The sequence below is a fragment of the Otolemur garnettii genome, unplaced genomic scaffold (assembly GCF_000181295.1).
Source record: "Otolemur garnettii isolate 467f Iridium unplaced genomic scaffold, OtoGar3 scaffold00154, whole genome shotgun sequence".
Classification (NCBI taxonomy): Eukaryota; Metazoa; Chordata; class Mammalia; order Primates; family Galagidae; genus Otolemur; species Otolemur garnettii.
The window spans coordinates 4,182,403-4,194,738 of record NW_003852549.1 but is presented as its reverse complement, the minus strand read 5'-3'; positions in this window follow the sequence as shown (position 1 = coordinate 4,194,738).

Genomic DNA, 12,336 nt, shown 5'->3' with positions numbered 1-12,336 from the left:
CATCTGAGGCATGTGTGGACATGGTTAGTACCAGACTCCAACTCAGAAATCACGGGTGATGGCCCAGAAATGTTATCAGCCACAAATACCATCTCTGCTTATAGAAATACAAAACACTGAACCGTAAAGCAATGCTGGAGGCCCATCCCACCCTGGTCTCTGATGAACAGTTTTAATTGAAATATTTTAGCAGCATTAGAGCACTCTAATTCAATGATTTTCATCTCTTAAGATGTAAAAATTAATCACAAGATATAGAACTAGCAGAAAGTTTGTATGTATATTCTATAAAATATAAAAAATGAATGCCATTTGGACCTGATGAAAGATGAATTAACAAATTATTCTCTAAGTAGGGCAAGAATGTTGAAGAAAAAAATGATTTTTCTCTTGAACAATTCTTAGCAAAAACAAAAACAAAAAACAGTAATGGGGCAATAACACAACACCTCTCCAGTACTGTGTTTGGACCGGTTTGTACACAGTTTATGACCTAACTTTCCCCTGCTGTTTAAGTGGATTTGGACAGTATGTTGCAAATGTGCCATTTCCAAGGAAGGTCTCAACAGGGTTGCTTTTGCAGTGTGTTCACAAAGCAGGCTGTGGGACTGGCTCACAAGCAAAACAGAGGGCCTGGAAAGACAATATCCCTTCCTTCCTGAGGCAGATATTTCAGGACTGGGGAAGCAGAGTTTCCTGTGTTCTCACAAGGGGCTGAGATAAACTCAGGGCAGTTTCAGAAAGAATTCAGCCTGGAAGGAGGGCAAGGTGGTTGTTATCTGCGCAGGGCCCGTTCTACAATGAGCGCTCTGCCTGGCCAGAGACCGTGTGCACAGGATGTGACGCGGCCTAGGGTTTAGAGCCGGTAGAGTTTTCTCCAAGTCTGATGTCAAGGAGCAGGTATGCAGAAGGACTCCCTGGAAAGGTCAGGGCTCCTCTTCCTCCCCACCCCCCTTGCTGACCTTTGATTGTTCGGAGTGCCTTCCCTGGGCCCTCTTTGTCCATACCACAAGAATAACAGAAATCTCAGTGCTCTCAGGGAATGTCTGTTTAGTTTACATTTTGTTTTCCCCCATTTTTGTGTTCAACAAAGGTGAAACAGAGAAGTAGGTAAGCTCTGCCTTTAGTGCATTTCCCCATCTTTTGTCCAATTTCCCTTTTTGCATTTTCCCCACCCACCCCCTTTCCCTTCACTGTCCTTCATCCCTGAGCCCCTACTGCAATGCATGAGAATGGTTTGAACATTAAATCCCTTCAGAGACACTCGTGTGTAATAACTATGGCCTCTGGAGGATTTTTATTGTATTTCAAAGAAATTTATAAAAGAAAAAAGACTTAACAAATGTAAAAATAATAACAATGTGATAATATAAAGTAAGGGAGGAAAAATCCAATAACACAATAGCAAAAAACATATGTTGATAGGGAGGACCAGAGCAGGTGGAAAGGAAATGGGAGAAATTATAAGATCGTTAATTTTCTCATCCTTCTTAGTTGGAAGAAAATAGATACTATTTTATTTCTGAATTGAATTGAGAAAAAGAGGCTTAAATATCTTATTTAAAATTGAAAAGGTAACAACTATTGGGACTAAAATTCAGATTATATGGTGAAAGAAAACAAAGGAAACATAAATAAAACATTAAAAATGTAAGAAATTAAGATGATAGAACTGTAATGTGTTATAATAATAAATGTAAACGAGACCAACTCATTTATTAAAAGAAATAAACTTATAGAATGGATAAAAGGAGTTTAAATAAGACTGTGTACTGCCTTTAAAAAACACCTAAAGCAAAGTGACTCAGGATCAGAGACAGTGCTTAAACTCCAGGAAATATCTCTCTAATGGTGGAATTCCAGGCACTGTGGCATTTGGGAGGGGTAGATATTTTTGGACTAAGCTTTCCCAGCCTCTAAAATCAGACCATGTGGTTGCCAGCTCATAAGACCAGCCCTGTGTGCCTCAGTGTTTGTTCTAGATTGCTGAGCTTCCAAAGGGCAGGGGCTGGGCCTGCTTTGTTTAATTCCAGGCGTTTCAGAGAAGTTCCATGTGAGGACATGCTTTTTGGCATTGAAGGCTAGAGAAGGGGGGATTAGAAGTACTTGCCTTCCCCAGTTTGTTAGGTAGAGTGTTATTGGTGGAGAAGCCTCTCAGGAAGATATGGCAACTACTTTGGGCCTTGAATGTGCTATTTGATTTATATTTAAAGGATCAGGGTTAATTTATCAGGATTCCCCTATGTGTCATGATTTCTGAGAGGCAAAGTCAGACAGACTTGGGTTATAATACCAGATTTTCCACTTACTGTCTGTATGACCTTGGCAAATTACTCATGACTCTCTGATCCTCAGTCACTTCATCTGTATAATATTTTCATTTATTCATTCACTCTTTTATCCAGTAATTATTGGTTGAGAGCTTACTGTGTGGCAGCCCCTATCCTGGATGCTGGGTATACGTCTCTGCTTTCAAGGCTTTTATATTCTAATGGTCTAATAGAGAGAAATCAGTAATCATAACAATCAACAAGTGAATTTCTAAGATGCCAGGTAAGATAAGTGATATGAAAAGAGGCCAAGTTGGGTGATGGAATAGAGACTGACTGTCGTGTGTACCAGTGTCTGTGTGAGACCGAGTGTGTGTGTGTGCACACACCCTGTAGAGGTAGATATGGCAACTACTTTGGGCCTTGAATGTGCTATTTGATATCTACAAGCATTTACATTTAAAGTAGAGAGGGTGGCCAAGGAAAGTCTGCCTGAGTGAACTGAGTGAGCCATGTGGAGAACTGGGAAAGACTCTTTCCTTCCACGGGGACACCGGAGTAAAGACTCTAACAGAGAAGAGGCTGGAGTCCCACAACCAGGGAAATGGTAGTATTTGAGGACAGAGAGCAGTCTGAGAGCTACGCAGAATACTCCATGGTGGTGAGGACTTGGGATTCTGTCTGCAGGTAGCTTAGGAACCATTGGAAGGTTTTGAACAGAGCAGTGATTCAATCTGCTTTCTATTTAAAAAGGATTGCTCCAGCTTCTGGAGTTGAGAATAGACCGATGGTGGGGTATTGGACCAGAATGTAGCAGTGGAAGTGGCAGTAAATGTGGGCTCTGGATCAGAGTTGACCAGACTTCTGATGGGTTGTATGTGGAGTGAGAAAGAAAGAAGTCAAGGGGCTCGGCGCCTATAGCTCAACCGGCTAAGGCGCCAGCCACGTACACCTAAGGTGGCGGGTTCAAATCCCCAGCCTGGACCCGCCAAACAACAATGACGGCTGCAACCAAAAAATAGCCGGGCGTTGTGGCGGGCGCCTGTGGTCCCAGCTACTTGGGAGGCTGGAGCTTGGAGGTTGCTATGAGCTGTAATGCCACGGCACTCTGCCCAGGGGGACAGCTTGAGGCTCTGTCTCAAAAAAAAAAAAAAAAAAAAAAGAAAGAAGTCAAGGATGACACCAAGTTTTTGGTTTGAGCAACTGTAAGAGTGAAGCTACCTAGTGAACACCAAGCTGGGGAGGAACTGGATGGAGGGGTTCAACTTCTGAGTTAGCCGCCTGAGAAGACTGGAAGGTGGGTAAGTGGAGCTGTTAGGTTGGAAGTTGGAAATAGGTGGTTGGGTGCAGTGGCTCATGTCTATAATCCCAGCACTCTGGGAGACCAAGGTGGGCAGATTACTTGAGCTCAGGAGTTTGAGAGCAGCCTGAGCAAGAGCAAGACCCCGTCTCTAAAAATAGGCAGGGGGTATGGCAGGTGCTTATAGTCCCAGCTATTTGGGAGGCTGGGGCAAGAGGATCGTTTGAGCCCAAGAGTTTGAGGTTGGTGTGAGCTGTGATGCCACAGCACTCTACCAAAGGTGACAAAGTAAGACTTTGTCTAAAAAAAAAACCAAAAAACAAAAACTTGGAAATAAAAGATTGGGATTTAAGGAGTAAAGTCAGGGAGGAGATATACATTTGGACAGAGCAGTTACCACTTGGGACTGGGAGACATTCCATGGTGAGGTGCCTGTGGGTAAAGAAGAGACTTGAGCCTGGGTCACACCAACATTGGGGGTCAGGGAGAAGAGGGAGAACTGGCACAAGACCCAGGAGCCAGTTGGGTGGGAGGAAGAGCAAAATAAGGTGGTAATTGGGAAGCCAAGTAAAGAAAGTTTAAAGGTCGGCCTCTGTGCCAAGGGCTGCTGGTAGTCAAGTGAGGTGAGGACCAACCCAGAAATATTGTGAGATTAAATAAAATAGCATTTGTAAAGTAATTAGCACATAAACCAAATGCCCAGCAAATGGTGGCTCTAATAGAAATTTCATAGTCAGAACTGCCTTCCTTTGGGTGAAGGTAGCTGGGGGGCAAAGGGGAGGTAGATATGCTAGATGTGCATGGTGACAGATTCTCGGCTGGCTAAAGTGATCTGGGAGTCACATATGCCTGTCTGTACACTTCTTGTAAAATCCAATTTTAGCAAAGATTCCTGCTGAGTCATTTGAGCAAGAACTCCCATCCTCCATATCTGATCAGGTCCCCCCCCAGGTGATGTCTGGTCACCACAGCCTGCCTTCAGCAAGAATCCTGGTATGTCTGTTTAGCCAGAATCCCCCTTTTCTCTGATATTGCCTTCTGGTAATTTTCCACCCCCTGACCCCACCCTGCCATTTGGCTGTAAACTCTCACTGGCCATGCTGTATTAGGAGCCCTCAGCCCCTCTGCACAGCCCAGTTGTAGCAGTCCTTATACCAATTGCAATCGTCCTGAGTAAAATCTGCCTTGCTGTGCTTTGACAAGCGTCGTTGAGTACATTTTTCTTTAATAGGAGCAGGAGAGAAGGCCTGGGAAAGGGAAGGAACATGGGAAGGTGGGAAGGGTTTTGTGCTGTGGGTTCCCTGAGGCTGCTGCTGGTGTTACGGTCCACACTGGGACATAGTGATCCATCACCAATTACATCTTTGCTCACCTCTCTCATATCTGATTCTGCTTCTGGACAGTTCTGTGCCTGCTGAGAATTGGCAGAGCATCTGGACTGTCCTGGACGTACAGTGAGCCATCCTAGCTGATTGCTGCGTGTCCGGGTTGGGCTGCGGATCTAGCCCTTGGGGACATTCTTCTGGGCTGACCAAAGCATTCTTTTCTGAGCTGGGATAACAGCCTCAGATTCTTCTCAACACAGGTTTTCAGGAAGTCCTGTACAACTGCTCCCTGCAGGAGGCAAGATGCAGCAAGGTGCAGTGACTGTTAGCACAAACAGATAGTCTGGGCCGTGTCCCTGCTCTGCTGTTTGCTATCCAGGTGGCCACAGTGATTTACTGACCTTTCTGTGCCTGTTTCCTTATCTGAAAAATAGGGCTGATGAAAGGCCGTATCTCACAGGGCTGCTGTCATAGTGTGCGTAACGCACTTAGTGGGCTCAGTGCCCAGCAGGGGCTTCATACTAGCTGCTGTTTTTATCCAATGCGAGGTCCCTTGTCAGCCTCCTGGATTGTGGAATCAGAAAATATTGAAGTCAAAGTCCCCAAAGTGTTGTTTTTTGTTTATTTTTGAATCAGAGTCTCACTCTGTTGTCCTGTGTAGAGTGCTGTAATGTCATAGCTCACAGCAACCTCCAACTCTTGGGCTTAAGCAGTCTTTTGCCTAAGCCTCCCTAGTAGCTAGGACTACAGGCTCCTGCAACAAAGCCTGGATAGTTTTTTAGATATGGGTCTTGCTCTTGCTCAGGCTGGTCTTGAACTCTTGAGCTTAAGCAATTCACCAGCCTTGGTCTCTCTGAGTGCTAGGATTACAGGTGTGAGCCACCACACCTGGCTCCCCACAAGTATTGTTTAAGTCATCACTGAAGTTAATTGTAAGGAGAGGAAGTATTAGGGAGGTCACTCTGTAGTGGGAGATTCAGGCACCTAGGTACCTTTCAAATTAATCTAGAAGGCTGCTTCTCTGCACCCTGCCTCTTTAGGCCCTTCATTGGTCCAGCTGTTCTGCTTTTATAGAGCAGGGCTAGTCTTTCACCTGGAGCTTCAGGCTAGGAAAAATTTTTGCAATCAGTGTGATTTCACCTGCAGATGATCCAGTGAACATCTTGTCCTGTGTGCCCCAGGATGTTGGCTGTGGGACTTCTGGTGGACTCATTGCTTCTCCCTCTCCCCTTGGGGCTATGGTCGGCCACTGGGTTCCACCACCTCCTGCCTGTTGATTCAGAAGCCACAAATGTACCCCCAAGGGAGGGCGCAGACTGTCCAGTCCATCCTGATGCTATAGTTAGCTGACCCTTATATGCCCCACTGACACTTAGAGAGACCAACATTGCTGATTTAGAGAAAATAAGTGGTGTCACTGGGCTGGCAGCATGGAGTGTGGTTAAGTACTCTGGAGCTAGAAGACCTGAGCTCAAATGCCACCCCCGTTACTTTCTAGCTCCATCTTTTTACATGTGTTGCCTAGTTTCTTTGAGACTCTGATACTTCCAAGGTGAGGTGGGACTAGTCACAGTTTAACCTTACTGAGTGACTCAGGGTTACAAGGAATAATGCTTTGGTGGCATTTAGTGCAGTGCCAGGCACATGGCTTAGTAAATGTCCCTTTGCTTGTGGCAACAGACTGAAGCAGGTGCTGTGTGTGCTCCATTTTCTTTCTCTTCCTCCCCTTCTGCACTTCCTTTCCTTGCTCCAGCCTGGCAGGGGCGAGACATTTGTTCCAGCTGGAATACTTGCTTAAAATGCAGGCTCTTGTCTATGGCCCTACCACCCTGAATGTGCCCATTTTTGGCTCATCATGGAAGCTAAGCAGGGTTGGTCCTGGTTAGTATTTGGATGGGAGATGCCTGGGAATACCTGATGCTGTAAGCTTTTATAAATAAATAAATGATAAATAAATGGCAGACTCCTAGGCCCCAAGCTGAGATTCTTATTTAGTTGATCTAGGTCAGGGAATCTGCATTATTAAGAAAGTATTTTCTGTGATTCTGTGCTGCAACTCTAAGGGCTGTGTCTTCCAGAAACATTTCTCTTAAGGAGTTACTCATAAGAATTTAAAGGATTGTCATAAAAAGGAAAAAGAGAGAGAGAGGAAGGAAGGAAGGAAGGAATGAAGGAAGGAAGGCAGGCAGGCTGTTCAAACCTACTAAATCTTTAAACTGAGTTCTGTCTATAGTAGAATGGCTTGATGCCAGGAGTTCAAAACAAGGCTGGGCAACACAATGAAATGCCATCTCTAAAATAAAAACAGTGGCTCATGCCTGTAATCCTAGCGTTATGGGAGGCTGAGGTGGGTGGATTGCTTGAGCTCAGAAGTTTGAGACCAGCCTGAGCAAGAGCGAGACCCTGTGTCTATTAAAAATATAGAAAAACTAGCCAGGTATTGTGGTGGGTGCCTGTAGTCTCAGCTACTCATGAGGCTGAGGCAAGAGGATTGCTCAAGCCTGAGAGTTTGTGGGTGCTGTGAGCTGTGACGCCATGGCACTCTACCCAGGGCAACAAAGTGAGACTCTGTCTCCAAAAAAAAAGAAAAAATAAGCAAATAAATAAAATAAATTGCATCAAGCATGGTGGTGTGCCCCTATAGTCCCAGCTGCTTGGTACGCCAAGGTAGGAGGATCCCTTGAGCCCAGGAGTTTGGGTTTCAGTGAACTATGGTCATGCCACTGCACTGTAGCCTGGGTGACAGAGCAAGAATCCTCTTTAAAAATACAAACAAACAAAAAACCCCACTCCCATCCCACGGGAAACCTCTCGGTTCTCTGTTTCCCTCTCTGCCCCAGCTCTTCCCTGTGTGCTGCACTTGCACTATTTGGTCCAGCCCCGCCCCGCCCCGCCCCGCCACCTGGAGGGATAACGTGCACCTCAAACTCCACAGGGCCAAGCTCGCTGCAGCCTGCAGGGTCCTTGTCTCCCTCTCCTCAGTCAGTGTGCTCCTCTGCCCAGCTGCATGGACTCCTTTATTCTTCTTTCCCTTTTCTCTAGTTTTTCAGCTCTGTCCTCATGGTATTGCCCCAAATAGCTCTCCTTGGGGTGATTCCTGCTGCAGCCGCCCTCTGCCAGGCTTCTTTACCTCCCACCTGACTGATTTCCTGGCCTCTCCAATGGCCGCCCTGCTGCCCCCAGGACACACTTCTAAACGTGTCAGGTCACGTGAATGCTTTGCTCAAAGCTCCTTTCACCCAAAATGCAGACACAGGCGTCGACACACTCAACGCTTGTGGGCCATGTTGTCCTGCCTTATAGATGTTAAAATCTGGTCACCCTACCCTAGTGCCGTACTGACCTGGTACAGGGTGTGGCTCTCGGTCACCCCATCTGGAATGTCTTGTCTTCCTGATCCTGTCACTACTGGATCCTTCTGGCTTTTCAGCAGAGATATGGAAAAATCAGCCAAAAACCCGCCCCCTCTCTCCTCCTACCACCCTAGGCATGTAAGAGGAATCAGAGGGACAGGATGGGCACGTGCCATTCACTCCTCATCCTCCCATTTCGTTGGCCTCCTGCTTCCAAACTGAGTTGGGAGACTTGTTCTATCACGCAAAGACGTTCGAATACAATTTCTGTAAAGGGATAGGTTTTCTCTTCAGGGAAGCTACAGTGAGGCTTTATGCTGTTGGCACTGCACAGTACTGAGTTGGAGAGAATTTTTGTGAGGTCAGTGTGGTCTTGTGACCAGTGCTCTTTCATCCAAGGGGAGAAAGGTTTGCTTCAGTGAGCAGGCCACTGATTCAGTTCCATTTGGAAAACTGACTCGCAGTCCACACTCGTGAAGTCGACGTTGGCCTCTGCTTTAATGCAGACTCCTCTGACAACTTTCCCTCCTGGGTTCCAGAAAGATGTGGACTAACTTGTTTAGGCTGCCAGGGTTCCTTGACACATCTAGCCTGTGTGAACAATTTCTTTTATAAGCAGAGATAAAAATGGAGCTTTATGCTTTGTGGCTGTAAGGCCCAGCAAGGTAGATTGACCTGCCCGAGGCCACGTACTGCTTCTCACTCTGTCAGCTGGGCCCTGGCCTCACAGATGGCAGGCTGCCTTCCTTCAGCTTGGGTCTGTCTAGTAGCGTGCCCGCCTGCTGCTGGAGCTCAGCTGTCTGCAAGGAACAGGGACCCCTCTGGCCTCCATAGGGACTGGATCCCCCAGGGTAAGGCAGGAGAAGTAAGACAGGGGTGAGAGGAAGGAGTGGGAGAGGAAAAAGAGGAAGGGAGAGAGGGGAGAAGGATGTTTGAAAGAATGAACTGTGGGGGTAGGAGGTGGGAGACTATGGTTTGGAGAAAAGGGGTGGAATTTGAATTTAAAATCCAAAGGCACAATCTGCCTTTGAATGGCAAACACTTTGTCAGGAGTCTAGTGGGTAAAGATCTAAGATAGTAACTGCCAGCCTCTTAACATTTTAGACTAACTTCCCTCTGCTCTCTTATCTTCTTAATTTCACAGCAAACAACAGGCTATTGACTGAGCTTTCAGAGCTGTGGGTGTTCTCAGAGGGAGGCCGGCCAAAACACCAGCATCTGGGCTTTTGCTTCCAGCTTGGGCTGGGTCTATCGGAGACATGAAATCCTAGAGTGTTTCTCCTCCTCACTTCTCTGCCTTGAGGCGCAGGCAGCCGCAGGGAATGTGTGTGTGGGGTGTGAGTGAGTGTGCATGCTTAGATGCGAGTGTGTGTGTACACACTAGTATGTACGAGTGTGCGTGTACACAAGCACATGCCTGTATGTCTGTATGTGTGTGTGCATGCATGCGTGCATGCGTGCATCCTGGGGAGTGTTTGCATGTGTGGGCAGTGAGGGAGTGGCTGAGGTGGACAGGTGCATCTACACCTTGTCCAGGACACTAGCACATCCCATAGGCTCATCTTTCCTGGGGAAGGACTGCACCTAAATGAAACCATTAGGGCTGGAAAATGAAAAACCTTATTAACAAGTCTTCCCTTGAAGGGGCAAGACAGATCCTCAGGGTCCTTCTCCTCCCACATTGTCGGGTAAGCCAATACTCTCACCCTCAAAGCTCTCATGCCCCTGTGCACAGAGACACTTGGCAAAGACACTGACCTCACCATTCTAGGGGACTCATCCCAAAGCCTGCAGAGGAATGAACATCTTGTGAACATCTGGGCAGGAGCCTGCTGAGAAATGGCATGCAGGAGCCCTTCAGGGAGGGACCTCAAGCCTTGGCTGGATGGCTCAGCTTTTTGGTACAAGTGGAGAAAACTGTGACTTGTTTTTAAACATTTTTGGGACACAGTTGTAGGGCGGACAGATGGGATGGAGAACTGTCAGGTCCTCCTGAGTCAGGCATAGTGCCTGCCACACATGGGTGTCATGAGTGTCCTCCTTGCCCTTTCGGTCACACTTTTTTGCCTCCTCTAAGATGGTGCAGGGCAGAAGCGACCAGCGTGTGGGGTATAGGGAGAAGGCAGTCATCTTCTATTTGAATTCATTTTTTATCTCATTCTTTTTTCAATTTGTAGCATATATTTTATAGTGTTCATAATATATTAGCAATGCATATGTAACCTATAAATAATTACACGTTTTATATAGTATGTATCTACATAATATATATCTGTATATATTTTACAAAAAAGACATCAAGGGTGGGTAGGCACACATTTTTCAACTACTACAGAATGAAAAGCTGAAGGACTGTGTTCTCTTGTTAGGCAGCTACATGGGTATCCTAGAGAAAGATATGAGACAGGTATATACTTGTATCATTTAGGGTTCTCTGGAGAAATAGGACTAATGGGATGGGCAGACAGATTTTATTATGGGAACTGGTTTATGCAGTTATGGAGGCTGAGAAGTCCCACCACCTGCTTCTTGAAGACCTGAGAACAAGGATAGTGGAATGGTGGAGGCTTGGGGATGGAGCGCTGGTGCAGGCCCTGGAGTCCTCCAAGAACGAGGAGTTCCAACGTTGGGCCCTCAGTGGACTGGATGTGCCTGCCCATATTGGTGATGTGGTCGTCTTTGCTCAGTCTACTGATTCAAAAGCTGTTCTATTTTGGAAACACTCTTACAGATACACCAAGACATAATGTTTGATCAGCTCTCTGGGCATCCCTTAGCCCAGTCAAGTTGACATGCAAAATTAACCATCACAAGAGCCTTTGTCAGGGCTCTTCATATTCTGACCTTTCCAAATATGCTAAGAAACTAGTTTGCACCAGTATTTCAACAGAACAGACAAGAAAACCAAGGTTCATAAAAAATAAATGCCCTTCCTCATGTGTCCAGCATATTCAGGGAGGGAGGCTGGGGAAAGCCTGTGGGAAACTTACTTAGCCTTCTCAGAATGTTTTCTTCTCATTGCTGTCACCTCAGATAGTATTCCTGTGCTCACAGCAGCGTCCTAGCCACTGTGGGAGGGGTGCAAAGGGAAAAGGGGTCCCGCTCCTTGCAGTGGTTTCTATAGCCAGCCCAGCTGCTATGGAAGCTGAAAGCTGGACATTGGTTGAATGAGTGTGGTAGAGAGTAAATAAAGGAGTGGTCAGGGGACCTAAATCCTTATCCTGCAGATTATCTTTAAATACTTCTAGAAGCTTAAAATATTGTCAGGTTAAGCTTTGCTAGCCTAATTGTGCTGCCAGTTAACGAGAATTTACTGTATGCTCTAACTTACTATTAAGCTTGAAAACACACAATCTTCTTTATTCCTCATGATAATATTATGATGCAGGTTTGTTTTATATATGAGAAAACAGAAGCATAGTTATAGAAGTAATAAGTGATTATATTTCATTCTAGTTCTGTCTGCCTGCAGGACAAACAGATTTTCTCCACTGGTTGTGGGAACTGTGCATAGCTCTCTTATAAAGAAACTAATTCAGGAGGCCAAACTCAAATAAGGAAAATGTGCTTAGGAGAAAGTAAGCAGACTTACCCTGGGTGTCTTCAGAAGGTAAACTTAAGAACTAGTCACTGAGAAGATAGAGTTTCTAACCACCAGGTGGTTTGACAGTGGATGGGCTTAATATATACTGTTTTGTTTCATTTAATATCATTAAGATTCAGTGGCTCAGCACCTGTGGCTCAAGTAGCTAAGGAGCCAGCCACATACACTTGAGCTGGTGGGTTCCAATCCAGCCCGGCCCACCAAACAACAATGATGGCTGCAACCAAAAATAGCCGGGTGTTGTGGCGGGTGCCTGTAGTCCCAGCTACCTGGGAGGCGGAGGCAGGAGAATTGCTTGAGCCCAGGAGTTGGAGGTTGCTGTGAGCTGTGATACCACAGCACTCTACCTAGGGGGATAGCTTGAGTAAGGTGACCAGATTTTCTTTCTTTCTTTTTTTTTTTTAATTTCTTATAGCATAACTATGTACATTAATGCAATCCTTGGGTACAGTGTGCTGTTTTCTTTTCTTTTTTTTTTTTTTTT